Source organism: Dermacentor variabilis, chromosome 10 (genome assembly GCF_050947875.1).
Source record: "Dermacentor variabilis isolate Ectoservices chromosome 10, ASM5094787v1, whole genome shotgun sequence".
Taxonomy (NCBI): Eukaryota; Metazoa; Arthropoda; class Arachnida; order Ixodida; family Ixodidae; genus Dermacentor; species Dermacentor variabilis.
Window position 1 is genome coordinate 14,809,532 of NC_134577.1, and position 26,697 is coordinate 14,836,228.

The 26,697-nt window shown below is 50.4% G+C and overlaps 1 protein-coding gene across 1 annotated transcript in view; it reads left to right on the forward strand.

Moving 5' to 3' along the window:
- The window catches only part of LOC142559988 (rho family-interacting cell polarization regulator 2-like), a 144,494-nt gene that overhangs the window by 24,855 nt on the left and 92,942 nt on the right, over nucleotides 1–26,697 (forward strand). The window contains exon 2 of the mRNA XM_075671715.1: nucleotides 23,096–23,204. The gene's annotated coding sequence lies outside the window, so the exon portion shown is untranslated. The remainder of the gene's footprint in view (nucleotides 1–23,095; nucleotides 23,205–26,697) is intronic.

A 26,697-nucleotide genomic window follows, 5' to 3' on the forward strand; every position in this document is an offset into this window, starting at 1 on the left:
CGTTTTAATCCGGATGTTTTTCGTTCTTCACGCGGAGTGCCGCGCGCGAAGTACCGTGCACGCTTCCTCCTGCTCGCTCCGTTGTTATTCGCGACGTCGTGCGTTTGGACTGGGGCGCGGGCGCAATGGCGAGCCCATCTGTATGGATGGCGGCGTCGTCGTCTTGGTGGTCCTTATGCGCTTCTTTTTTGTTGCTTCGAAATTATGCTGCAGGTTGTACACGTACTGTCGGCCAGCTGGCTCGGTCGCACCGTCTTTCACAACTCCGAGAAATGCGCACAATTGTAAGGGTGTCCGTGCAGTCGAACACGGCCGAGCACTTAGGACGATAAAAATGGGTCGGGCGGTTTCGTTTCGTTGTTTTTTTATTCCGGGTCTATATTACTTTGGCCTCTTGCGGTTCATACTTTCCTCCCATATAGAATTCCTCTAACTGTATATATAATTTACTATGATGGACAAGCGAAACCGCAGAGCGTGAAAATTCGCTTCACTATAGAAGTAATTAGTTGCGAGATCTACAGCTTTAACGATATTTGCAACGTTATTTGCAAGGAAGAACGTAAGCGACATTCTTGCGTTTTTCCACGCTGACGGAAGTGCCCTTGTCGAAAGGTGTGCTCCACCGACATCCCTTGTTCCACCGTTGTCGATCATCTTTCTTTTTTTTCTTTTTGTAAATGACTGCTCTCGGAGACGCATGCGTCCATACGCGTACACGGCAACAGAAGCCGGCATGGCGTGCATGCTCACGCCATTGCGACTGTTTTGTGGAAGCGATGACCCACCGCGATAGCCTATAGGCAGCACGCTGTATAGCCTATAGGGGCTATGGCCTTGCGCTGCTTCGCTCGCGGGTTCGACCCTGTCCGGGGAGGCCGCATTTCGATGGGGGCGAAGGGCCAAAGCGCGCGTGTACTTAGATTGACGTGCATGCGTTAAAGCAACGCAGGGTTCTCATAAAATACCAGAGAGAGAGAGAGAGAGCAAGGACAGGAAAGGCGCAGGAAGGTCAACCAGACGAGCACCCGGTTTGCTACCCTACACTGGGGGTGGGGGAAAGGGGAATATAGAGAGGAAAACAGGGAGAGAGTGAGCACTGAGTGCGTGTGGGAGGGTGCACAAATCCGAAATCTCCCACTACAGCATGCCCCATAATCATATCGTGGTTTTGGCACGTAACACCCGAGTTATTCCTTTCTGTTTTTTATTATTTCTTTCTTCTTTCTTTCCTTCCTTCTTTCTTTCTTTCTTTTGTAAGTGACGCTGCGCCAAAGGCCGCCAGCGCACGCATAGGTTTCTTTTGGCTCTGACTGGGGGTGCAGCTTTACACGCCAGATAACGCCTCAAAATCAGAATTAATAGAGGAAATATTGAGGGGCCCGATTTTTCGTTGTAACAATATGAAGTCAAGGAATGCAGAGAAAATGACCTGCTGATTTATTTGAAATGTATAAATGACAAGGTAAAGGGAACTGAAAGTGGGCGAAAAAACAACTTGCCGCATACGGGAGTCGAACGCACAACCTCGTTGCAAGTTGTTTTTTTTTTTGGCCTACTTTCATTGCCCTTTACCGTATCATTTCTACATTCCAATTCAAGCAAATTATTTGCCCTGTACCTTCCTTGACCTGATAATGTTTACAATTTGCATACTAACATAACTTTGGGCTCAAGCTAGAGTATCTAGAGAACTTGAGCTGCATCAACTCTGCCAAAACGCGATATTTCCAAATCTGTGACATCACACCGACATCTACCGGTGCTGATTTTTCGGTGCGAAATGCAAGGAAGAGAAACTTGGCCTTCATCTTGCGCATTACTATTAATCAACCTTTTTTCCGACCAATGAATTCAAGCAGATTTTGTTTATGGATTCTTTGTGAAAGGCTCTTCTGCACCACCGGTGTACATGGCCTGCTCGACTTCATTTCTTCTTGTGAATCTGCGCGATAACCTCGGCTGCCGCCGTGTGCTCTGTAATCCACACTTCCTGTCTCAACGTTCGGCCTATCGATTTTGGCTCCATCGCTCGCTCCATGCCCGACTCTTCGTCTCTATCTTTACCAATTTTATCCTAGCGTAGACCGGTATAGAATGCAATGAGTGTTCGCTTTTCGAGGTTATCGGCTGGTTGCTGGTCGTGACTTCGTATAATGCCTGCCGCATAGGTACCGCCGCCCATCTTTATCCTTCTGCAAGTTTCCGCGGAATACTAAACGACGAAACATGCGACGCTTTGTAGAGGCACTATATACGCCAGAATTGCGCATGCGTGTTTCGGGGTGTGTCACGAGGCCTCCACATCGTTTCCCGGTTTGCATTACAACACCCTCCGTGGCACAAGGTCTCCGCGCAGCGTGCTCTGACGCGTATATATATACACACACACACGCTTCTCCGTAGTTTGCACGGTGATTCACGAGCGGTATACCTTCTTATTCCAGGAAAGAATGCGAACGCACGCTCTTGAAAAAAAAAAAAAAAAAGAAAAGAAACACGCTGAGACCAGCGCATGTGATGTGTGTATGTGTACCGTACGCATGTACTACGTGCGAGACATTCGGCATCCTTCCACGGACTTCGTTTCACAACCCGTAACGCCAGTTCCCGCTCCAAGACTTCGCTTTCTTTCTTTCTTTTTCTTCTTGTCATTCGTGTCACCACAGTCTAGCGCCTTCACGTTTTCTCGGCGCGTGCGAGTGTTGAAAACCGGCCACGCCTCTCTTTATTTTCTATTTTTCTGTCTTTGCGTTCATCCTCTGTCAGTGCATCTTGGCGCACGATCCCCGGCAAGCTGTTTGGCTCATCGCGTGCTCGTTTGCATGTATGGAAATCGTCGCCGGTCTCTCAGGAAGTGACGTATGTGCGATGCTGTGGAGGCGTCAAGGCGAACGTGTCACTGATAAGGCGTTGTCCAGGGATGCAGCTGCATGATAGCGCGTTTATGGAGTGACCGATCGGTTTGTTCATTCATTGACTAGCTGGTAAACTGACTGGCCGACTGACTGTCTGACTGCTGGATTGGTTGATAGACAGGTGAACGATTGATTGGCTGATAAGTGTATATCAATTGACCGAATGGCTGAGTCGTCGATTGATTGGTATGATTGATAATCTGGCAAAGTGCATATTGATTTCCTGACTGGATGACCGATCGGTGAATTGAACGTACCGAAGCTGCTATTTAGGTAACGAGGGAAGCTGCAGTGGAGATTTACGGAATAATTTCGACCAGCGGCGGTGCTTTCAGACAGACGCCCGCAGATTTTCAACACAGTTCCTCTGTACATAACGGAAGCTTTACTAGTAGAGGTACTAAGTTATATACGAAACATTTTAGGTATTAGTCTTGAGGCGTAATTGCGCATGTGTCATATCTCAACACGTAAATATAGACTTTCCGCACATTGAAACAACTCGAAAACGTGCTTTTGTGTTCCGGCGTAATAAGTGTTAAGGGACGTGACCAGAAGCTTCTCGGGGCAGCGCATTCACTACTGTTACAGCGCACGTAAAACTGTCTTGTGCCCAACTTTAACTGTACTTGTGCGCGTGGTTTTCACGCACGCATGACCCGACTTCTCACTCGTCTAGTCTGTAGGCAACGTGCCTACACTTTCGCGCGTATGCGCATGCGTGCCGCCTTCTCGACTGGGCGCGGGCTGGTTGTGAGTTACGCAAGCGGCGCGCGTGCCTGTAACGTGCGACCCGCGGAGGTGATGAATCACGCGTCCCATCCCAGCGACACAGCGGGGGCGCGCGCGCTCACACGCACACACCTATGTGTACTACAAATGCATACGCATGCGCCCGAGAGGGAGACACGCGCACCGATCCACGCAGGTCTTTGCTGCTGCTGCTGCCATGGCTGCACAGCGAGTCCTTCCAGCCTACTCCGTTTGGTGCCGCGTGAGATGAGCTGCGGTGGCGCTTGCATATTTAGGACGCCTGCCGCACTCGACGCCCGCGGGACGGTCCCGGGTGGCGTTGCGAAGCACGGGACGGGGGCTGGGCTTGGAGAGTTGTTGACGTGCACGGCGTTTGTGGAGGTTCGCCTGCTTCTTCCACCGGTTGCCGACGTTCTTTCTTTCGCTTGTTCTATTCTTTTTTTTTTTCGTCCAATGATTATTAAGCTTCCGGTGCGCCTCGCATTGTGGGGGTTTCGGCTCTGGCAGCTGTGATGCATCGAGGTGTGTGGCATACGAGGGTTTATTGGCCATTTGTCTGCTCCTAATATCGCGCCGCGTTGTTTCTATTAAAGGAGTACGTCTTGGGACGACAGGCCATCGAAGGGACGGTTATCCTAACCATGAAAAATTAACTGCGACGTCTGCGGTTTAACGAGTGTTCCACATCGTGTTCGGGTACGCGGGACATGTATCACATGTCTAAACGTGTATGTATGCGCGCGCGGGCTGGGTAATGAAGGAGAAAAATACTGAAAGCCTCTCAAGCATCGCGTAAACGTGGTGAACAAAACGATAATAAAGCGTGCTTAAGTAATCCAAAATGCCGAACCTCTTCTCCTCACCTTTTTCCTTTATATGTTTGTTTTATTTTTCGTACTGTGCATGATTTTCAATGTATGATACCGTCATCGAAACCTAGAAGACACTCGGTTTCTGAGACCCGTCCATCGGGCGCGGCAAAAGAACGTGCCGAGACGGCGTGACGTGCGCACTGAAACATGACGTCATTGTGCAATGACGGCTACGCCCATCGCCAAACAGCCGTCTAGCGTTGCCCGATGAAGTCGTGCGTTGAGATGTGGCGACGCACTTGGGGGTTGGGGGGGAAGCGGGTGGATTGGGGGGGGGGGGGTTCGACCTCCTCGGTCACGCACCAAGGAAGCATGCATCATCTTCTTGGTGCTGCTGTGGCGTTACGCATTCACTCCGTTTCACATATCTAAGGGTTCTTGTTGCTATGCAGTCCTCTGGACGTATCCTCTGGCCTATGCGGTCCTATGCGGCTCGTGTTAATCACTGTGCGGTACATAAACACTTAATGGTCGAACTGAGTGGGAGGTGTTGCCTGTCTTTTGCAACAATCGGCCTGTTACCTTTGGCCCGTGTTTTAAAACACTCCTTGCCTCAGACCACTTCCTCGGTGTCCTTGAAGGACCCCAGTCCTCATTCTAGTCCTCCTAGAACGCCTCCAATATTTCCTTAGGATCCACCGTTCCTTCTGATCGGTGCCGTCGGAAAGTGACGAAACATCTTGACACAGATCCGGGAACGAGGCTAATCCTAAAAGTATCTTCCAGATTGGTTGCATTGCTTCGGCGCGTTCTGTCGTCACGACTGTTGTAGTGTGATATGGCTCAAAAGCGCGACTCGCGCGCGTTTTTGCTAACATATGTATAAAACGCTATGAACGCTTTCTCGCCAGGAACGCGAGAAACCGTGTATAGACGCGTTACGTGGCCGGTGGCATAGTTCATAGGTGGATTTCACGAACCATGGAAGGCCTCCACTTGCTGAGCGCTGCTGCTCCGCCAGTGCTGAGGAAGGTCGAAGCACCAGCGCTTTGTAGGAGTTTCCTACAAAACGTTACCAAAGGCAATCCTTGCGCTACGCGAGCTGCAAGTGTGGCTGCAGTTCAGCCAGCATGGGAATGATGGCTATTGCATGAATTTCCCTAAACCTCGTCCGTCTGACTTCAAGCGGCTTTGGGACATTGCAAATTTATCATTTTCGAGAAAATGTTGCGTCAAAAGTGCAACGATTCGCAGGGAATTACACACGTGCGGCGTGTCTTATTGTCCTGCTATGCTTACAAAACCATGATCGCTCGCGGAATTTAGACAGATACAGTTTAATAAGTAACGCCACAACAACGTCTAAAGCCATAAACACGCACATTAGGCAAGTCCGTGTGCTACGTAGCTACTATTCCCGTGGTATCTGAAGGACCGCAGCGCCCGAGGTCTTTCTGGTCATTTCTATAATACGTGCTGTATTCATCTCCACTTTCGCAGCATTGTCGCGCTTCTCCTTTGACGAACGCGACCCGAGACTCTCGAACTTCCCCGAACATTCTCGCGCAGTATATTTCGAATGACAGGAAAAACGTCCGTAGCGCTGGCCTGGTTCGGCGAGCCCGGCGCATTAAATTTACGCGCGTCGTTGTCCTTGACGAGCGTCGCCGACTTCTCGGTTGCTCGGGGTCTTCGGCTCCTCGAGACCGCTCATCGTCGAGACATCGGCCCGCGGCGGCCTTCTTTTGTTCGAGAGCCATCGCTGAAAGCGACGCGGACCCCTCGAGTCGAGCGACTGAGAGAAACGGCTGCGCACACTTCGGTGCGCGCGCACGCGCTTTTGAAGCGCTGGTGAACTTGACGTGGCCGAAAGAAAAGGGCAGTGCATGTGAGCGAGTGGTCTATTTCGAGAAAGAGCCGAACGAACGCGAGACTAGATAGGTCTTCACCCGTATTCTTCTTCTCCTTCTTACTTGCGGCGGCTTTAGGTCTTATAGGACTCCGCCCATTGTTCGGTATTTCACGGACGCCCGCGAGCTCTTTGCTTTATGCTCTGTGTGATGCTCTTATACGAGTGTGTGCGTGTGCGTGTGCGTGTGTGTGTGTGTGTGTGTGCGTGTGCGTGTGTGCGTGTGCGTGTGCGTGTGCGTGTGCGTGTGTGCGTGTGCGTGTGCGTGCGCGTGTGCGTGTGCGTGCGTGTGCGTGTGTGTGTGTGTGTGTGTGCGCGTGTGTGTGTGTGTGTGTGTGCGTGCGTGCGTGCGTGCGCGCGCGAGGATCCCTGTGGCGGTCGAGGTCACCGAGCCACTCACCCTCCTGGTCGAGTTTCGAGGGCGGCGCGACGGCCGCTTCGCCGGTGTCTTGTAGTCGTTTTCCCTGCGTCGTTTTGCTTTTCTTCGCCTCTGCTTCACCTTTTAGATCCGATGCCGCCTCTTTTGAACGGTTCCTCTCTGCTGACGGTCGCGCTAGTCGGAGCTGTGTGTACCGTACTCGCGCGATTGCAAGCGTCACACGTACCGCGCCGTGCTGCGACTGCGAGTCGCGTTGCTCGTGTATTCGATATCGATGGCGTGTCCGGTTTTATAGGCTGCTGCCGCTTTTAAGCGGTCCTCGGGACCTTGCTTCGCAGTTTTTATCGTCCGCAATACTTGCAGGGGAACCCGCTGCGTTCTCCTGGCCTAATTTAGAGATTTGGGAATAGCCGATAAGGCTGGACATCGCCTGCCCGTCTAATTGATTAATTCGAAGCTGATAAACACCGCGCGGTGCGAGGATAGCCAAGGGCCAGCGTGTCAACGCCAGCTTTGCAACGTGTTTCGCGGCTCGTGCCATGCAAGTTGATAAGCGGATGTGGTCTCTTTGAACAGAAGATGGTGTTGGAGCGATTGCAGCTCCGTCTAATATGTCGTTCCAGACGGTCGAATTTGCGCTGTTGCGAAAAAGGGATGATGTTTGAATGAAACCAAGTTGGGCCACTGCACTGAAGTGCCCGACCAGCGAATTCGGGCTTCGCAAACAACGGACAATTTTGTCACTTTTCCTGCAAAGCTGCTTTTGCAACTGCGCCCTATTGCAAAACCCAGTGCCACTGGGACCCAGTGCGCCGGATTATGGGCCCAGTGCAGCGCGCTGGATGCTGGGGCGCTGGGAAGGCGCAGCGTGCTGGGAGGCACTGGCTACTCGCGCGAAAAACAGCTCTAGCGCGTTAAATGTGCGGTGCCTGGACGCCGTATATATTTTTTTGAATGCAGAAAGCAACAAAGAGCGTTTTAGTGCAATAAAAAAAAGAAAAAAAACGTAAAAATTAAAACTGCTGCGACCAGGATTCGATCCTCCGACCTAGAGATCCCAAGCCCGGCACGCCACGCCAGCAGACGGAAACGCAAGGATAATTTGTCATGTCAAAGCCGAGAAGCAGTTTGTTTCGCAAAGCTAGGTCTTGTACAGGCATGGCTGATGCGCTATCGCCCAGCAACTAAAACTCACGCCTGTACGAGAAAGAAAAAGTTGCTGTCCGTATTCAGCAGTATGCTGGGAAGTGCCACAACATCGATTTTCACTTGCGGTTGCTAGTTTAACTTTGAAAAAAAGTCCTAAATGAACCGCCGACCCGGGACGGTGTATGGGCTGTTACTGCCGATTTCGATAGCTGTTTCTTGTTCTTCACGCAAAGGATATGCAACGTTTCCTTAGTTCAGTGATGCCTTTCAGTCAGCACGCCTGTCTAGTCATATATCTTCGTCAGAGAAGCGCAGACTACTGCTGGGAGCCTTCGGCGATAACAGAAATACCTGTGTTTATGACGCGTCACATCAGCGGTCATCGCTTCTTGTGCTGGCACTGTATACATGAAAAAATTGTTTATTTACGAACACCGATGCGAAAGCTTAAATATAGAGTGATTTATCCTTGTTATATTTTTTGATTCCTGAGCCTAGACGCACCGATAGCGTGAGGACGGACTCGGCGGATACGCTAGGCCTAAGCTTCAGTGGGGACCGATCTCGGCGCGGGTAGCTGGCGAAAGCTAAAATGTGCGTATTTGAGCCTCAGAACTTTTTTTAGTACAATAGGGAAAGTGGAAGCACACGAATCACTTCAGCTTTGTTATCGGCGCGATAATATCCGTCAGCGATAGGCTTCGAACTCGGGGTCCGTTCGCGCGCGTCTGAACGACTTTCGCATTTTATGTCCACTCCACAAAACTGCGACAACGGCGACAACACCCAGTCGTACGTTACGTGCGAACTACTAAAAAACGCGGCGTCCTCTGCGTTTACGTGGTTTCGTTAAAGAATTTAGCTATCCGCCCAGTCAAAAGGGAAAATAAAAAAAACGAAAGTGATTTTCAGTTTCAAATTGGCATGTATAAACAGGGCAGCTCACGCACCTTTATTCCAAGCTGTGACACGAAATAGGGTTTTATAACCCCAAGGTATATCGTTATTTAGGACAAGAGACTAGTATCAAGCGATAAAATTGTATAAAGTGTTTAATATTCAGTAGCGCTCGTCCATGCGTACTGGAACCAGCGCGGCACAAACACAACCAGCGCAATTTCCAGTGCGAACCAGCCAACTGCAGCACGAACCAGCGCCTGTACAGCACAAACCAGTGCGCCCCAGCGTCATGGCAGTGGAACCAGCGTCTCTTCCAGTGTGACCCAGCCCTTATCCAGCGTTCTCACTGATGTCCCAGTGAGTCCCAGCGAGTGCCAGCTTACCCAGTGCGACCCAGCGCCAAAAAGCGCGCTGGTTTCACACTGGAAGACGCTGGGAGACGCTGGTTTTTGCAATAGGGCGTTCTCTACCAACGTTCGTCGCGCGTGCCGCGTCGAAGAAGACATTTATTTACCGGACCTTGCTTAGTTCTTGACCATTGCATATCAGAGAAAGCACCACGCATGTTAGGTGTGTGTAGAGGCTGCGAATCGGCCTGTCGTTCCTCATTTTCGCACCTTTACTCTGCCGGCCCCGATAATCGCATTTCACATCTGCCTTTCTGTTTCTCTTTCCCTATTGCACAGTGTATCATTGTATATAGAGTAACCAGCCTTGGGTCTACTTTGCCTTTACGTCTAACTAAACGTTCTCTCACGTTCAAGCTGCTTAAGACCGCCCGAATACAGTACTTCGGTGTGAAAGGCTGCGCAGAAGAGAGAGGGAAACTGGCACTGGACGCCGGTACACAATGAAGGCGAGCGGATGGGGGCCTTCGATTAATGCGACCGGCGCGCGCCGTGCGCGCTCTTGCGAACGTGTGGTAACCCCGCGCTGCCCCGACGGTGCACTTCGCTCGCCTCGGCGAGGTCGAAGGACGGGTCGAGGGACAATCGACGACCTGCCCGCCTCCCTCCGCCCCCCCTCGCCGCTTATGCCGCGATCCGGAGAGCGCCAGCGAGAAAAGGTGCACGCTCCTCCGAGGGCCGTCGTCGTCGTCGTCGTCGCAACGCCGTCGCTGATGCACGACGCAGACGAAGCCGATTGAAGGGGCTGGGCACGAAGAACACGTCTGCTGCGTTTTATTTTAGTCTGCGTGTGGCCGCGCTTTTCGTCTGCGACTGGTCTGCCTGCAACTGCCCTCGCTTTCGTATGCTGTTAACCCCGTTGTCTTCTGCAGCTTCGAGCATTTACGTCTGCTCGTTACAACCTATAATGTCGCAGCGCACCGCTGTCGCCCCGCACTGCGTCGAAACAATGGGCTATACTCTGGTGGTGTGGTGAGTTATACCGGGGATTTATTGCGAAGCTGCAAGACGAATAAAGAACAAGGATTTGTTGCAGTTGCAGCGGATCTTTTTGACGACGACGCATATTTTTCGTAAGGGTATACTCACACTTTAGAAGTGGCTTGCTTTGCATGTCGATTGCTGAACACTCCGGGATTGTTTCAGCATGTTTCGTGGAACTTTTTACAAATGCATGGCTTTACCCCATGCATTCACAAGCATCGCTGGCAAACATCTGTCCTTTCTACAGCGAAGCTGTATACCTCTACCGTCCAAGGAAATTTTCGTGTCGTTGTCAGCAAAAATCTCCCCATACGGGGGCCGATCCCGGAGATAGTGCAATGCCGGGCCGACCCGTGATGGAGGTGCAGTTCGCCATTAAGGGGCCCACATATACAGTTTCGCTGGTCATCCTTCTTCGCAGAGTGGAAGCGCATTGAGATTTTTTTTTTTCTGCAGTGTGAAATGTTGGAATTTAAGTGGCGCATGTTTCAATTCGCAACTTCTTGTATTCGGACATGGCCTCCGAGATTTGCGCGAGATTTGACCACGATTCTGAGATTTGGTCATAATTCGGGGTACGAAAGGGAGACGGTTCTGCTAGAGGTTGCCACTGACGAAAAAGGTAAGCGCTGCAAGACGGCGTTAAAGAGACGGTACGTAATGTGCTACCCTAAATCGTTGTTGACTGATGTAGTTTTTTCTTTTTTTTTTTGAAGCTCCACTTAGATTTATTTTGCTGAAAGCCAGTTGATCACCAGCGGTGGATGTCAACGGATATAAACGTCCAGGGTTTCACAGTTACGTTCCCGTATTTGGTTCACTTATTCGCACGAAATATTCTCAAAATCTGCTGCTTGAGTCTCTTGTCTCAGGATTCAATGTAAGCATTCTTTTTCTCCAAAAAATAAGCTACAGTCTCGAGCGGACGTCGTCGCGTTCCGTGACGTCACCAAAAGTTGTTGCGGAAATGTGAAGGTTTTCGTCTTTTCATTGTCTGTGGCTTACCATGGCCCTAGTTCGCCCAGGGAAAGCGCGACCTTTTCTTAAAACTTTATAAGCTTAGCTTACCACTCCGGCATTACAGCCTTTTCGACAGTCGTGCCTGCCACAGCGTGGTTAGGGCGTGCCTCGATACAACGTCTCTTGGCATCGAGGCACCGTATCCGTGGTGACCTCGACGTGCCCTCTGATGTGGCGCAAAGCCACAGCGGCGATACCTTCGTCTATTGTCGACCCCATGTGCTACTTTCACTTGCCGGGTGGCATTGCAAAGGCACGACCGCATTTGTTCACGTCGTATTCGGCGAAGCGTCTTCTTTCAATCGATTCTATCGCCAATGTGTCTGGCGACTAAAGTTATGTCCCGTATATACGCGTCAGCATGCGTTTTGCGTCGCGTAGACTTGTTCAGAAATTTGCTTTAAATTTAACGTGGTAGCTCCGTTGAGCTAAGTCATACTTCGGGGCTTTTTCGATTATAGACGTGTGGAATTAGGTGCGATTTTCAATATTTCTAAAAGTTTGGTGGGCTATAAAATGTCACTAGCTGCCTCAGAATTTTCCATTTTGACAAACTGCCCCCTAAGGCGCCAATAAAAAAAAGTTAGAACAGTGCATTTTTGATAACTAGTATTCTGAAGCTCACGTTATATGCGGCAAAGTATGTCCGACTCGCCTAGGAACGCGTCTGCAAGAAACTCTGCGTTCACTTCGCTCTTTACATTTTGATTTTAAAAAATGTCATAGCGGTGTTCTGCTCCGGACCACTGTCAGTTGCACTTCGCTCCTCGATGGGGCAGGACGTGTATCGAGCTAGCTCCTGAACTACGCTTTGCAATTTGGTGAACGCTATTTAAATCATGAATGGGGGACCTCAAATAGGGGCGCGACATAATGCTAACGCATTTCTCTCGCATTCACCGCTAAATCGCGACTGACTTTACGTGTAAATATTCGTGGCTGTGCCGTTGTGCAGAGGCAGGCCTTCTCCTTAGCGCACAGTTATCTGACTGCCCGGCGTCCCGACGAGTAAGTCGCCCCCTCGCTAACAATAAGGGCACGAAGTAGGTTGGTCACGACCCTCTTAGCCGTGGAGGGCGCGCCACGGAAAGCGACCGAACGGCCGCTTCGCGCTCGCCTTTCGCTCCAAGCGATGCTTCGCCGTCGCTTGTCTCGATTTCGCGTGTCGCTGCCTATCGAGAAGTTGCTGCACTCTCGCGCGGTTTGTCTCGCAAGGGCAGTCGGGCAAGGCTATGTAGTCTCCCGCGTAAGTTATACTGCTCGCAATCGTGCCTTTCGTATCGTCCACTCGCGCTGCCAATCTACGAAAAGTCCATCGCGTGGCTTGTGCTCCCGCTTACTATAATACTCTCGATATCCCCACGACGCAGCGATCTTCGGTTTCATCAAACTTGTTTATGGTGCAGCGCTTTCTGAAAGTCTCTCGCGCGGCATCAGTCGCGACATCTGTCGCAACACAGGACGTGCCATCGGCCTCGCGGCACCGACTCGAGCGCCCACATGTCACGTTGAGTGAAAAAGGAGGTCCTTGAATTCGCGTCCAATTTTCTTTTCTTTCTTTTTTACCCCGAGAACAGGTGGCGAGGCAGCGCATTGATTGTAGAGAATATGTTGTGGGCATCTGCCATGTCTTGCAGAATGTGCCGGCTCTCGTCTGGTCGTCGAAGCTCGGCAGCATTATAGGCTCTCTATGTTGCCGATATGCGGAGATTCCTTGGTCTTGCAAATCATTGCTCGCGGTTTATTCCAGACTTAGCTGAGAAGTCTGCGCCGTTACGTCAGTTGCTGCACAAGCAAAGTGAGTGGATTTGGGCTACGCCTCAGCAGATGGCGTTTGACAGCATAAAACGCGCTATCTGTTCTGATAGGTGTATGGCAAAGTTTGATCCACGGAATCAAACCATTCTTTCTGCAGACGCGTGCAGAAAGAAGGTGCAGTTTTACTTCAGGTACAACCAAACAAAGAGAGACGGCCAGTTATATTTGTTTCAAGATCACTTACTCCAACAGAAATGCGCTACGCGCAAATTGAAAAGGAGACCCTAGCTCTAACATGGGCGACTGAGCGTCTCGAAAGTTATGTGCGTGGACCACACATAACGCTGGAGACGGATCACAAACCGCTAGTGAGACTCCCCTAGATTTGGTACCGCCGCGCATTCAGAGATTCCGAATGCGTCTAATGCGATTCAGTTTTGATGTCGAATATGTTCCTGGGAAAAATTTGGAAATTGCTGATGCACTTTCTAGAGCGCCAGTGCGAGGGCAAAAAACCAAGAACTTCCTTTCTGTGGATGAAGTGAACTCGTTTGTTACTGGTGCGTTATCCGAGTTGGGTGAATCGGATCACTTTAGACTGGTCGCCGAAGAGCAGGCAAAGGACGAGACCTGCCGTACGTTGTGCCGTTACCATCGGGAAGGCTGGCCGGGCCCAACTTCGCTATCAAGCGTTATGAGGCCATATTGGCAGTATCGCGCAACATTGAGCGTGTGTAAAGGGGTTCTCATGCATGGCACTCGCCTCGTTGTGCCACTCTCGCTCCAGAATAGAATGTTAAGTCTGCTTCACGAAGGTCATCAATGTATTGTGAGATGCAGGGCGAGAGCACGGGAGTCTGTTTGGTGGCCGGGCTTGAGCTCTCAACTTGCTTCTTTGGTTGTCAATTGCCGCGTGTGTTCGCAGTTCCGAGAACAGCCGAGTGAACCAATGATCCCAACCCAGACACCTATTCGACCTCGGCAAAGGGTCGCAGCAGATATCTACCATCTCAACGGCCGTAACTACTTGCTCTTAGTGGATTTTCTATCTCGATTTCCAGAATTGTGTTTACTGGAATCGCTCACCAGCACTTGTGTTGTTGGTCACGTCAAAGACGTCTTCGCTAGGCACGGCATACCCGAAGTGCTTGTCACGGATAACGGTGCTCAATTTGTCAGTGAAGAATTTAAGCAGTTCGCGAAGGCCTATGGATTTAAAGGTGTGACGTGTAGCCCTAGGTACCCGCAGGCAAACGGAGAGGTAGAACGAATGGTGAAAACGGTAAAAGGGCTACTGCTAAAGTCTCATAATCCCTATTTGGCTCTGTCAGCCTACAGGGACACCCCGGGACCACTAGGCAAGACGCCAGCGGAGCTGCTTATGGGGCGGCGGCTTCGTACAACCCTGCCTCTCCATCCGAACGGGCTGGTACCAAAGACACCCAACCTGAAAGAGGTACGGAAGAAGGATGCAGTTGTCCGGGAAAAGCAGCGGCAAAATTATGACCACCGTCATGCAGCCCGACACCTTGTCCCATTGGCACCCGGTGATTCTGTCTGGGTCAAGGACTGCAGGCAGGAAGGCGTCATCTGTCAGCGGGCAAAACGGCCGCGGTCGTATGTCGTCGCTTTGGAGAGCGGCATCCAGATCGAACGCAACAGGAAATTTCTAGTCAAGCAAGCGCCAAGCAGAATTCCTGACTCGTACAACGAGACATACGAGTTTCCCCCTAGCCTCGAAAATGCAAAAGTTAGCGATCAGCCTAACTTGCAAGCCCTCCAAAGTGACGCCACACAGGATCAGGGTAATGTTTCGCCGCAGGAACCAGGCGAATACGTTACGCGATTCGGCAGGGCTGTAACAAAACCAGACCGTTACGGGATTTCTGAATGTAATGCAGTGCGTTTCTTTTGACTGTGTTTATCATTATTTAGTTGGTTGTTATTTTGTTGGAAAAGGGGAGACGTGGCATAATCGTTGCTGTGTCATCGTGTTTAGTTCTTGTAATGCCACGGCCCTTGATGCGATGCCCTGCGCATGCGTGACATGCATACATATGTATATATACTACGGAGCAATAAAGGCGGGGGTTGATTCCCGTTCATGTTCAAGACGGTGTCGTTCGTCGCGGAAACACGACAGTTCTTGTGAAAAAAAAAAAAAAGTTGGCGGCGCATCCATCCTTTGGAGATGACTGGTGACGTTAATACTATTTAGCAATCTATGTTTGGTGATTAATTGTTTTATATGTTATGTTGATTACTGTGAATAGCACGGCACGTATCCAGTGACCCAAGTTTGTGTGAAAGGAAAACTGTCAGCTTCATACATAAATAGATACCGGATCGAATGCGTTTGAAGTCTCCTAAGAATCCAGTGGCACTAAAAGACCACCTGGTAATCACGAGTGTTGATGCGCTCCATTCTGTCGCGGTATATAGGGCAGCGCTAGCAGTAAAAGGCATTCACTGCGCGCCCCTCCCTTGTCCTCAGCAGGCACCATATTAATGGCCGTTGAGGAGGAAGAAGCATTGTTGGTTGGGCTTTGCGGTAAAGCTTCATCCCCCTGGGCTCATATTTTGTCACGTTCTCTATTTCTTGTTGCGTCCCGTCATGAATGATATTGTGTCTGTACGACGGACGGGGCTAAGCAGACGCAAAAACTGAGAATTGGCATTGAACTGTTCCTCTGAACCTTGTTGACGTTGAGTCGTTTCCAACTGAACCTTGGATGTTGCTCATGCGCGTGTTATTGTTGATGATGTTCCTTTTTTTTTTTTCTGGGGGTGCGTTCTTGTTGCTGATCATGTTCTTGTTACCCATCGAACACGTGGCCTATATACGTATGGCGCCACGTACTACACTTATTCCTCTTCTGCAGCCATGGCCGCTACGATGTAATCGTTGGCTGGCGTTCTCGCGAGTCTAACATCGTGTGGCACGACGACGTCTCGAACTCGTTGCATCGTCGCTCTATAATCTCCGAAAAAACCCATAAGACAACGCCTGGCTGTCGCCTGACAGGGGGGCAGCCTCGGTTACAAAGTGTTTCCTCTGCAGCACTTGTGTGAAGACAGATGAGCGCCGTCTAGATGTTCTATTTTATACGTATCCAAAGATTCGGCATCGAACGGTTGCACCAGTTGACAGCAGCGTAATCGTGGTATCAGCGCACGAGTGCCGGCGGCTACTGCAGTATGATCGATACGTCTGCGATTCCATTTCGACCGCGAGGCGGGCGCCCTCTTCGCTGGCTGCTTGGCCTTTTTCTTTTTCTCCGTGGTGCCTGCAGGCTGCAGATGACGTCACGACGCCGTGACTCGCATGTCGGCTGCTCTGGTGGCGGTTCTGCTGCCACTGCTGCTTGGTCGATAGAGCCCGCGGTGCTTATTTTCCGTCTCAGCTGATCACGCCCCCTCGCCCCCCCCCCCCCCCCCTTTCTTTTTGCCATTTCTGGAAAACGCGCAGACTTCACTTTGCTTATGACACTCGATAGTATGGTAGCCCGATAACGTTAGTTGGAAAACTAAGATTCGAGGTTGAGTCATCACTTGTGATAAGGATTTCAGAGTTGGCGTACATATGTGTGCCCAGCGTGAGCGCAATAGAAATTACGACTCAAAATTGTCGACCGGTCAACATTCTCAAAACCTACGCACGGTTGATGGTTACTCAGTCAACGAATGAATGAATGAATGAATGAATGGTCCAGTCTGCCGTCCGATCGATCAATCAATCAAATCAATTTCAAGTGACTTACTTTCATTCCTTGTCTTTTGGACCTGCACGCTTCGCGTCGTCGATTGCGCATAGTGAAACTGTTCTTGCCTCTCGTTTGCAGCAGCTTCGCTCGTGTTCGGTTCTGAATATCGCCAGCTCGGCGGTCGTCACTGCGTCGACTCCCAGAAGGAACTCGCTTGTCGGCGATCGAGTGCTCGCGCAGCCAGTGCAGTCGCTCTCCGAAACTCCGCTCTTGGCGGTCAGTGCAGCTGCATGCAGAAGAATGCGTAACAAAAGCGCGCGCGCTCGCCCGTGTTACGCAAGAGTGAGACGTCGCCGATTGTTTTATGGCTCTCCGTTGTGGCAGTAAGGCGCGAACCGCATCGATCCACTAAAGCCGAACCACAACACGCCGCTCTGACTCCAACGTCAGTGTTGTGAACGCCGGAGTAGACACATATTTTTCTCTCTTGCCTGGAGTAGAGGGTCTTCGAACGGTTTCTGAATCACTGCTGTGGGGGCATTCCCGCGTTGAGTCATCCGCCCTCGCTGCTGCGTCTCGTCTTGAATCCATCCTCGCAGTCTCGCCTTCAACTCTTCTTCCAGCCTTTGGCGACGCGTTTGCTCTGTATCAAAGGCGAACGGTTTGCCGCCTGTACCCTTCCTACTTAAGCACGCCTAGAACGCTTTCTTGCTTATTCTGTCGTGGGTGCTTAAAATGTTTCCTTCGGGTGACTTGGGGAGTGCGTGCCTATAGTCTGTTTTCCTTCCCAATTATTCTGTGTGTGCGCCTTAATCCCGCGATCAGGCGCTATGCGTGTGCATTCGTTGTTCAGACTAAGTCTAACGGCGATTGTATTTTGCATGGCTTTGTCTTCCGCATCGTCATTATGAACAACAACAACAGCAGCAGCAGCACCACCCCAAGTCCGCTGTAGGACGGCGCAGACCCCGTCCGGAAATTCGCGATCCTTCCTGTGCAAATGTTTCGAATGAAATTGAAACTGATACTTCACATTCATTTCACTTGCAATAACACGACGTCGTGCTTGAACGCTGCACACATCGCACACGTGTTCGCGAGCACAAGGTACATCTAGAGCTGTGGTGCAAAACGCCTCACTTTGGTTCTCAACAGCGTTGTTCCACCGGCGAGACGATCTTGCCTATAGCAGCGGAGCAGACGTGAGATCTGCGCCTCGGGGACATCCGTACGCCCCGCAGGAAACAGACGTCACGTGCACGGCGGGGGACAGCAGAAACGCCGGCCTCCACGTGCCCTTCTTTCGTCCTCTGCATTGTCTCGCTGCTTGTTGACCGCAACGCGGAACCAGCCACCCTATACCCGCGCGAGGGTGTATTATTCCGAAACCGCGGCCCGTTTGTCGCCTCTTTAACGCCTCGCGGCGCCAAGACTCGCCGTTGCGCGTTTGCTTTTCCTATTCACACAGACAGCCCCTCGGTTGTGTATTCTTTCGCCACGCTGCGGACAACCCCGTGCTCTCCCCCCCCCCCGCCCCCCCTACCGTCCCTGTCGTAGCGCGTAACTGTGCTCTCCTGCGAATAACGAGTCGGACGGTACGCGGAAGAGACGGCCGTGCGGTCGCCCTGTAATTCTCACGGCTTTTCGCTTTCATTCATACATCCATTCTCTTTCTTTCTTTCTTTGTCCTACTCCTTCCATTTCTTACTGTGTTTCCTTGCGCGGCGGTATACAGCGGCGCTGCGAAAGACTAAAAAAGACGAAGAGAGGCGCCCTTCCCTGGCCCGTGTGCCGCACCGCGCAAGTCCGACACGCACGGCGCTCGGCCCATCCGTGCGCAGTCAGGCGTGTCCTCTCGAGGAAACCGCGACGTCGAAGAGGTCGCCGATTGGAAACACTCTCGAGGTGTGAGCGGCTGGAAAGAAGAAGGAAAAAGAAAAGGTGTGCGAAGGCGCCCTACGACACGCTTGGCAGAAAGCGAAACGGCGAGCGCGGTGGAAGAGGGGGTTGTCTTCTGTTGTCTTCCTCTTGTCTACCTGTCGAGGAATTTGCCGATTCCCCATTACCCTCAGTAGGTCGCTGTTCCATCCGCATTTTAATAAATAGTCATCGTCACCATCTGCTTTGTTTCAAAGTGGGTCCCTTAATTTGCTGAAGTATTCGTTCATTTTATTATGTTCTATTCCTTTCGGTATACTTCTCGTCCAAATTTCCCCCATTTCTCTCTTCAATTACCTTCTCCCTTCTCCTAATGCCCTGCGATCCTTGGCCAACCTCCGTAGGTGGTACGCCACATTTCCAGTGCTAGTTCGCGTTGATGACGGCCCACTTCCGAGACGTATTTTTCTTAACGTGCTCACCTCACCCGCCGTCGCAGCAGAGGACTTTTCTCTGATGTTTCACCTCCATGCATTTCTACTCATTTCTTTCTCCGATGGAGGGAAATGAACTGAAATAAATCTAGCTCGGCGAGCGTATGCGTGAGTATCACCCCGCTTTGTACACCGTTGTCTCCTTCAAATACCTCGCTGTGCTGATGTGGTCTTTTCCGCTTCTTGCGATACTGAGGACCGTGTAACGGGCGATCGGCGCGTATTATGTATGAAACGTGAGTGGAAGTTTTGTTCGACGTTGTGAATGTTGGGCGGGTCGTGCAAACTTTGCTGAGAACCGATGGTTAGTTATAGAGAGATTAGCATAATGCGGGATTAAAGAGAGAAGTTCAGTTAAGGGATGGAGATTACAGAAACGCATAGTCTATAGTTGAAGGCCTTCGTGCACTTATCCTGCATGGGGGGCCTGATTAAAGTAATATTGTGGTGACGTGTGGGTCAGAGGATAGTGTTGAGCTTTGGCGGCGCTTACAGGCGATTTTTACTGCCGCCGGGTGTCGACATATCGTGAGCTTTAAATAGACAAGCAGCGGGCGCGTAAACAAACGGGACGCTATGACTAAGTGCACTGTTTCGGCTCGGTCAGTTCACTGTCTTTCTGTTACTTTTGTGATTGCAGCGGCACACGACTATTTTGGTCTGATGGTTGTTTTTCTTCGCTTCTAACGGTAACATTGACCTGACTAAAATTTACGTGAGCAGTTTAAGGGCATGTGCAGCGCCAGGCGTCGTGCTGTACCTGTCATTACATGCCGCTCGGTTGCCGGAATTGATTAATCGCTGAGCACTCTCTAGATGAATGGTCAGTTACTCGATGAATGCTTAGAATTATTCACTCGCATGTTACAGACCTCGAAATGTGGTCTGCCGGCCGCCATGGCAGCAGGCGTCGTCGTCTGCTGCTTCTGATGGCGACGGCGTCGCCCTGGGAGAAGGCGTCTGATTGGCTGACGTTAGCCGCAGCCCTAATAGCGCTGCACCGTTTTAAAGTGCCACAACGAGCGAGGCGGCCACTCCCACCCTTACCCACCGCCCGTCTCACTTTCCCCCGTTCTCTAAGCCGCGTCCTCAGCGAATGAATGAACTTCGTTTCGAATGCCAGGAGAGACAAAAAGGCGTAGCAGCGTCGTGTGCCTGGAGGGCTTTCTCCGTCAGCTCGTCGCCGCTTTGCCACCTTTTGTTCGAGGTCCACTGCTCCTGCTTCTGCTGGAAGACAGCGGCTCACACTCATGCGAGCCTTTACAACCGCTGGAGAGTGCGGGGTGGAGTTATCTTCGCAAAACTGGGACAGCGGTATCGTCATCGGCAGCACGCTTTCTTTTTTGTCTTCCGCTGCTGGGCAACGCCGCAGGCTTTTTGCATGTTCTCAACTTTCTTTCTACGGATTCTTTTTTTTTCTCTTATATCCTCTCTTTTCCTTTTCTTTTAAAGTGGTGTCCTGTGCTGACCTGCATACTGCGTTCTTCTGCGTCTTGCCCGCAGACGGAGGCAGCCATAGAAAGTGGTATCGTCATCGTCTGCACCGTTTTTTTATCGTTTGCTGCAGCTGTAGCAGGCTTTTTTAAAAGTATTTTTCTTTCTACCTGCCTTTAGAAGTGTTATGTACTGGGCACTCTGTGTCCGCTGGGCAGATGGAGTGAGCGCAATGACTCTGTCGTTTCTGTTACCGACAAAGAAGACGTGGCCCCAGAAGCTCGGGACTGAAGAATGGAAATGAGAAGAAAGAAAATTGAAACGCGTGCTAGAAAAACCGCTTCATTGTTGTACAGCTCGTTTGTTTAGCCGCCGCGCCGCCTTTTCCCGCCTTGTCTCTTCTTTCTTCGAGCAGGTTTCCAACTGCTTCCTGCCTGTGTGTTTATAAAGGACCGAAGGAGCAGACCCACCGGTCTTCTGACTCCTTTTTGTTTAATTATTTTCTCTCTCTCACCGTAGCACAGACTTTCATCAGAATGTGTGGTTTTAACACGCCGAACACATGGAGACGCGTTTCCACAATTATTGCACATTTGTAAATAGTTCTTCTTCACTATAACGTTTTCCCTCTGCCGGTTTGATCTCCCCCTCTTTCACTGTTGGCCGCTGTCCAGCTGTCAGCAGACTGCGCTCGAGAGTTACTGCGGTCAGTAACAATTTTTCTTCCCTTCCTTTTCCTATATTTATCTAGTTATTAAAGATAAGCACCCAATAACTACCACAGTAAGCACATATCTCTTAGAAGCTTGTACCGTAATGCAGGTGTTCGCTTACGTGCCCTGCTTCAGCTTGCAGTCTTGTCCAAACGCTCGTCTATCCCCTCATATTAAAACAAGTTCAAGCTTCCTTGGCTTCATATGGTATGGTATGGTATGGTATGGTATGGTATGGTATGGTATTCCTTATGCGATGGCGCACACCCACTGTGGGGGATTGGCCAAGATTTGGATGAAATTAGGCTATCTTTATTAAAAACTGAAAATGGTAAAGCTAACTGGAGGAAATGAACAAAAATAAAATGCTTAAGAATTCAAGACAATCTCTTTGTAGCAATTATAAAATGACGGTGATTAACAAAAAAAAAATCTGGATCATCGGTTCATCTTCTTCTCGCTCAAGCGCTCATGTGCCTTTTAACATTCTATTATTGTGTCATATCGCACATTTAGTGACTATTATTTTAAGCAAGCATTTTTGTCAGTCATTGTTCAGGGTCGTGGCCATCGCGTCGCCCTAGCACCTTAAGTCATATTTCGCATTCGTCGGTCCGTCTAATCTCGTGTACCACTGTTACACGCGCGCTCGGTAGTCGAACATGCTGGGCGCCATCTCTTACTGGAGATATTTAGATTACGGGAGGCGAGCCACTTGGATCCCAGTAAAAACCAAGCAGATGTTGCTTCTTTCTTTCTTTTTTTTTAATACTCGAGCTCGCTTGTGTCTCTTAGTCTGTCTCTCTTCTATCTGTTTTCCTTAGTTCACCCAAAACGCGGCCCACGTGTCTTCCATCCTTTTCGTGTTCTGCCGTGTACTTCTTTTGCTTCTCTGCGGCCCTCACTTCTTTCAGGCCGCCGTCGCTCATTTTAGATCGCCGACCGCGGCTCCTGACGTCACTCCCGTCAGGTTTGTTGGGCGCCGACAGAGTGGGTTTCTAAGTCGGTGTGGCCCGGCCGGGTGGCACGTCCTCTTCTTTCTTCCGGTGGCGGTTGTCCACGGCTGTTGACTTGCCCCCGCTGGGACTGGCGCGTTTGCGGTTAAGACAGCCGCTAAGAGTAGTTCGGCCAGGATTTATTAGCGTCTGTGGCTGGTACGGTCGCGATTTGATTCAAAAGAACTCGTTGCCGGACTAGGTAGCACATTTCATTAAGGAAGTCAATGTTTCAGGGGGATTAGACAAAGGCACGTACGACGGACGCAGGACAGGCGTATGTGTACGTTTATGTATTTTTGTTGTCCTTACCGTTCGAGCTGAAACACTGTGAGTGTATGAGGACATCACCGTATTTTCTCCATGCGCAGAACAAGCCTCCAGAGGAAAAATGCTGTTATGCCCCCCCCCCCCCCCATTTCTCCCATGAATCCCCAGTGTGCGATTTGTGGGGCGTTGGCAATCGTCATCGTTGCCATTGTCGTCGTAATTGCGTTTCATCGCCGTCATTTCTTCATCGCCGCGCTGTCGACAGGAAGTCCTTGCCATCATTTGGTCATCATGTCATACCGTGCCGACGTCGCGTCATATCCCGCCGTAATCGTCGCCATTTTGTCGGCGTTATCATCGTGCCATCGTCACGTGTTTGTTATCTTCATCCTTATTGTCATTGCTATAGGGATATGGCCGCTACAGCTGTATTATACGGCACTCACGACTTTGATTTCTGTTTCATCTTTTAACGGCGCCGAGTCCAATCCTGCGGTCTACTTGCACGCATGCCTCGCCGTCGGTGTTGTTGATGGTGATAATGATTAAAACAGCTGGCATTATAAATCAGTAAAAATTTAGCTCAAACAAATATTCTTTTCTATCGTTTCTCGACAGATGCGGTGACATCGTCTGAAGCCAGCGTGCCCGTGTGTGCGTGTTCGCGGAGTTCCGTAGTGCCGCCGAGCTGAGGTTGTCGCCCCCTCGAGGGATGAACACGCAACTGGTGAGTCTGTCCGGATATTTATTTATTTCGATACGCCCTGCATAGCCGAAGCATCGTAGCGGGGTGCCACTGCAATAAACACAACTAGAAGCATCGAGTAAGGTAAGAATTAAAGTCGACAGCAGTTCGTAAATTATGCCGGTGTGCGAGAAGGGTACAGTTCTCAACTCATTGATTGCTTTGGAAAATTCAGCATTCTTGACCAACAGTTCTCCTCAATTCATGCGAATGCGCGTTGAGTTTGTTGCCTCTGCCTAGCGCAGACTGTGTTGCATGCATCTGAGATTAAGTTCTGTCTGCTTGTTGGCTCTGAACGAATACACTTAACAGCGTAGAAATCTGTTACCTTTCTTTTAACTTTCTCTTGCGAGTTTTGCGCGATGGTTGCAATGTATCACGAAAACAAGAGCTTCGGTTGCTCAATGTCCTATAGATAGACGGGAGAAGTTGCGGCGAGTACTTCGTTATACGCAGTATTGCCGATGACGTCCTGCGGTTCGGCTCCGTTCCCAGACGGCCGTGTGAGGAGCCATGCGGTGTTCACGTCCAATTCGATTATATCTCGACATCTTATTCGGAGCACGGCCAATTAGCGTCAATTATGATCGCAACGCGCCCCTTTCCTCGTTTATCGCTTGTATGCCTCGGCAGCGTCTTGCCTATCGCCGGCTGCCACTCAAGCCGCGTAACCGCTGGCGTCAGCAGTACACGAAGTCCAGTGGTTTCCTCTCTGGCCATATAATGGCCCGTTACAACCCTTTCGCCTAATCCTTCCGCGTGTTGCGCCTTTTTTTAGCTAAGCCCGAAACCCTTTTCGTCCGAACGCTCGGGGCTTTGCGTCGTTTTTGTTTCGTTCCCCTTTATGTAAGTATACATCGTTGTTTTCTTTCGGAAAGTTTTTCCTTTTTTTTTTCCTGTATCGGTTGCCTATACCTGTGGGGAATCCCATTAGGCCTAATGGGATCAGGGCCGACCGGATTCCTCCCCTCCACCCTTCCTGTCCTTTCTCTCGATCGCCCCCCCCCCCCTCCTCTTTTGGTTGATGCGCCGCTGAAGTGCGCGCTTTTTTGCACCTATACCATCGCACGTGCAGCCTGCCTGCCTCGTCTCCTGCCATCCGGCTTTGTTTGCGCGAGCGCGTGCGATATATTCGGGTCATAGCTTCCCTCCGCCGCGGCAACCACTTCTGGCAGCACCCCCGAACGAGCGGTCGACTAAACGACGCGTCGATGAAGCGCGACATAACCATGCGTATATGATTACGTATGGTGTATATACAGCGTGCATGCGTCAGACCAGCTAACCTGCGTGCACGTTCCATTTTTGACGCGCATACACATCTTCGCATTTTCTTTTATGTGTAAGCGAGCGGTTGCATGGCGGAGGTTTGCGCGCGGAAGGAGACGCCATTTTCGTTCTTATATGCTACGCAGGGGTCATCTAATCTCACGAAACTATGCAACTTGATTATACTAGCTGAGACATATATGGCCTTTTAGCGCTAGGTCGCGAGTTGTGTTCCCGTACGGACGGGCGGACGGATGGACGGACGGATGGACGGATGGATTTGTGTACATTGATAGTGGTCACATCGGATGAACACGTAGGCGGTCAAAGTCAATCCATAGCGTCGATACGACTTGCCCCATCAGTTGAGCACACCGCTTACAAATTCATGAGGAAGGTATAGTGTATGTAGTTACATCATTGGTATCAGCAATGCACGCGCACAGCTTCTTTTTTGGGCTGCTTGGTTTCCGTTTGTGGCTACAAGCAGCGCGACAGACCACATTCTTGCGCACACAGCACAACGCTTGCCTTAATTGTGCCGTTTGTCCGTCCGTCGCGCCTTCTTGGGCCTATATCAGAGGGAAGTGCGCGTGAGGGACGTCCGCGAATTTCACGGTCACGCGATCTCGCCGTTGGTCACGCCGCGTCATCATGGCAGCGTGTTGGAAGAAAAAAAAAAAACGCGTCGTACATGGAACTGCAAGCCCTGATTGAGCGTCGTCGGCGACTGCGTTTGCATAACTTAGCTGAGTAGCTTGCAAATGACGTCGTCAACGCAGCTTCTCACCGTGTTGGTCTCCCAAGACGATGTCTAGCTTGGATGAAGTCATGTATCATATTCACTGCCACCTGCTTCAATGTCGTAGGCTGAAGATCGACACGGTCGGTATACGCTGCAGGCGTCTGTGTCAGAAACACGGCGCGAGGCGCAAACTTTTCGCCGCGCTAGTCCTCCAATCAGGCAGACAGGATGACGTCAGTAAATAATCAATGCTGTATAAACGTCCATGACTTTAGGCTAGTAAGGTAGTATTTCAAAATTTTATGGCTCCGAACTGGCTTCTGGCTCCGAACAGCTTCCTTAACTTAGCAAATTGATCTTGTCAGTAAAAAATATTTCGTTATAAATGCAAGAATTGGTAACTTATTTGCATGCAGCACTTACCTTGCGTTGTTTTAAACTTGCTTGAAAATTTGGAAGCACATGGTGTAATAACAGCCCAAGAACTTCCGAAGCGAGTAGCACGAAGCTTAGACACAAACCCATGTGCTACCGATCATTCCCGTGATAGATCAGCTGTCGCAGCACCATGTCGGTATGTCCCTTAACGACCACCGCGGCCATGACCTGCCAATCCCAAGGATTACAAAGTAAATGGAGCGCCGCCCGGACCACTGGTTAAGCGCGGAAATGAAAAGAATTGGAACAGAACCGTTGCCTGGCCTAGCTGGCAAGGGTATACCTCAAGTAAATTTTTGAGTAAGCTCTGCTCTAAAGACCCCATTACGTTCGGTGGGAAGTTTTTGCTCAAGAAAGGAGTATTGGGTGAATTGGAACTGATTAATGATTTACAGCGCAAAAAAAGTCTAAGGCAGAGAGAAAGTATAGGGACGACACGAGCGCGCGCCCTTTCAACGGATGGTGCATTAAAAACATGTGCCGACAAAATAGATCTTCTTTTCTAGATAACACGTTACTACATTTCGCCCCACGTGACCGCTGACGTTGTAGTTCCATTTTGACAGTCTCATCTTGTTTCCTATTTCTCGTGTGCCCATGTACATTTAGTCGGTATACCAGTTTTCACTAAACCATCAGTTGAAAGACAGCGCTCGTGTCGTCGCTACTTTTAATGCGATTAGCATTCTTTGATAACTTCACCCAGTTTGCGTTATGCATGTTTATCTGTACTTCTTTGACGAGAACATTGGTCACTGGGGATGTGACAAGTGTGTCGCTCTTCAATGACAGAAATAAAGATCTTTAAAATTTATCCGGTGCCGAGCGGAATCGAACCGGCGTCGTATGTGTTCAGTCAATTTTGTCGAGTAAATGTTCGCACACGCGCCGTGCGCGCACTTCGAGGCGGCACTGCTAGATGGCGCAGCTGACCTCGAGAGGGAAGCGCGAGAGATAAATCCTATACTGCAGTAGACGCCTGATAACTGACGCGTTTCGCCGACGGCGTTACGCTATGTCGCT